The following is a 2483-nucleotide window of genomic DNA, read 5'->3' as shown; positions in this document are numbered from 1 at the left end:
CATTTTCACAACACCACAGATTATATTTTGTGTTTACATTTACATACATTTATTTAGCAGACACTTTTATTGAAATTTTTAATAGCATTCTTATGTGGCAATTATGGTGTTGGAAATCACTTTTTAAATATTTTTAGAAATGAAAAAAAGATGACTCCTTTGTCTTTTAAAGGCTAATTTCATTAGCTTTAAATGTGTAATACTTTATTTTGTATAATGGCTTTTCACATTGCATGATTGCAGATCTGGATCTGGGACAAATGTAAAACAAAATTTATACATAACATCTGAAAAGTGGCAAAAATAACTGATGGAGGCATGACAAAAAAATGTCAAGAGAGTTCAAATGTTCGCGCGAAGTTGGTGTATTTTCTCAGCGACCAGCACGGATCAGCTCTAGGCATGACGAAGCGGATATTGTCCTCTTTTGGAAGACCAAACAAAGTAGTTTTGCTTTCACAACGAAACACACAGCGCCTTCACGACATGGTAGCGGCGGCACCAACAATACTACAGCAAGAATAAAAGTTACGCCTTCTTTCTTTGCGTGAACATTTGGGCGGCGTTATGCAAATCTTCCCACATCGTGACGTAGACATGTGGGGGCGTGTTAGAACGAGCCATTTTAGGTAGGCGTGGTTGACTCTTAACTTTTATAAAGAATATCTCTTTGGATTTGAGACTTTAGTCTTTGCAAATTTACAGATCTTCTTTATGCACCAAGAGCTTGTAGCACTCCAAAGAGAAAGGACAAATTTAAATCGCATCATATGACCCCTTTAAAATAAAGTGTTTCTCTTAGTTTTGCTAGTGAATCAAAAACTTCCAGAGAAGGATATGATTGCAAAGACTGCAAAAATATATATTTTTTTCTATAGAAAATGAAAATGTTATGTAGACCAAATTAATCAAAAAATGTGGAAAACATCAACATGATTCAGTACAATCTAATGCAGTTTAAGGAACTAAAAATGAAAACAGGACCAAACACTAGTATGGAGGATTACAAATGGTTAACATCATGTCAGCATGTCTATATAACCTTATAGATAACAAGAACTAATTTCCATTTTCTCCATGTTTCAGATGCTTTGAGAAAGATAAAAAAAACAACAACAACATGCCACTCAACTGCTACTGACTACCCGTATATATTACACTGTAAAAAATGATATGATGAAAAAGCCATGACAGCTTATATTCGACACCCCTGCTTTAAACAATCACTTTTTTTTTTTTGTTATTCAAAATATTGAATGTTTAATTAATGTGTGTATATTGAAGTCTGTCAGTGTGTATTGTTTATAGAATAACCAACTGTTAGTAATTTTTACTGTTATTTTCTGATTTTAAAGGCTCATGGTGAGACACTTCATACACACAAGAAGGGCGTGCAAGCTGTAGTATATTTTTTTTATCTGGATCTAAAATAAAGTTTACATTATCATAACTAGAAAATTAATGTTAAAAATTTTGAACTTAAGTTGAAAGCAAGTATTGTAAAGTCAAATGAACTTCAATAAAACAATTCAGCACTAGGCAAGATTTAAATTAGTGAGTTGAAATGACTTGTACTTTTAAGTTGATTTAACTTAAAATTTGAAGGCAGCCACAAAACGTACGTTTTTAAGTTGAAAGGGGTGGACATTTTTTTACAGTGTAGGCACATCAAAGTGGACAGAAAAAAAAAGCTGAACAAAGATAGTTTTGTGAAAAATCTTTTAAGATTACCAAGAAAAAAATTCTGCCACAGTAGACTTTGCCACACAAATTTATGAGTGTCTAGAATTGTGTGATCTTTTGAAAGTCATTATGAACGATCCATTAAATGGTGTTTTCATGCTGGGTTTCCTTCAGGTGGTTTTGGTGGTAGGTGGTAGGTGGTATATGTAATATATTTGGAAAACAGCCCACTCAAACTAAGTTATCTTAGTCTTCTACCACTTTACAGCAAATTAGATAGAGAGAAGAACAAGAAGCCATGATGCAGGTTGTATTTATGAGAACGACTTGGAGCTTAACTAACTGAGCTATGATTGCTATTAAATTAACTAGTTTTGTGAAAAATCTTTTAAGATTACCAAGAAAAAAATTCTGCCACAGTAGACTTTGCCACACAAATTTATGAGTGTCTAGAATTGTGTGATCTTTTGAAAGTCATTATGAACGATCCATTAAATGGTGTTTTCATGCTGGGTTTCCTTCAGGTGGTTTTGGTGGTAGGTGGTATATGTAATATATTTGGAAAAGAGCCCACTCAAACTAAGTTATCTTAGTCTTCTACCACTTTACAGCAAATTAGATAGAGAGAAGAACAAGAAGCCATGATGCAGGTTGTATTTATGAGAACGACTTGGAGCTTAACTAACTGAGCTATGATTGCTATTAAATTAACTTCTGGATCAGAGCACAATGCCGAGACTCATTTGCTTTTCCAATTCAATAAAGAGTGCTCTGAACACAAGTAAGGAGGGCTAAAACAA

At 33.5% G+C, this 2483-nt stretch overlaps 1 long non-coding RNA gene across 1 annotated transcript in view; it reads left to right on the top strand.

Annotated features, from left to right (window-relative positions):
• The window catches only part of LOC107700976 (uncharacterized), a 23140-nt gene extending 21993 nt beyond the window's left edge, over positions 1 to 1147 (top strand). The window contains exon 3 of the long non-coding RNA XR_001635593.1: positions 1087 to 1147. This is a non-coding gene — a long non-coding RNA (uncharacterized LOC107700976). The remainder of the gene's footprint in view (positions 1 to 1086) is intronic.
• Positions 1148 to 2483: the final 1336 nt, after the last annotated feature.

The sequence above is a fragment of the Sinocyclocheilus anshuiensis genome, unplaced genomic scaffold, assembly GCF_001515605.1.
Source record: "Sinocyclocheilus anshuiensis isolate Anshui unplaced genomic scaffold, SAMN03320099.WGS_v1.1 scaffold1143, whole genome shotgun sequence".
Taxonomy (NCBI): Eukaryota; Metazoa; Chordata; class Actinopteri; order Cypriniformes; family Cyprinidae; genus Sinocyclocheilus; species Sinocyclocheilus anshuiensis.
The sequence above is the reverse complement of the archived record's forward strand: the minus strand, read 5'-3'. Positions and strand labels throughout refer to the sequence as shown.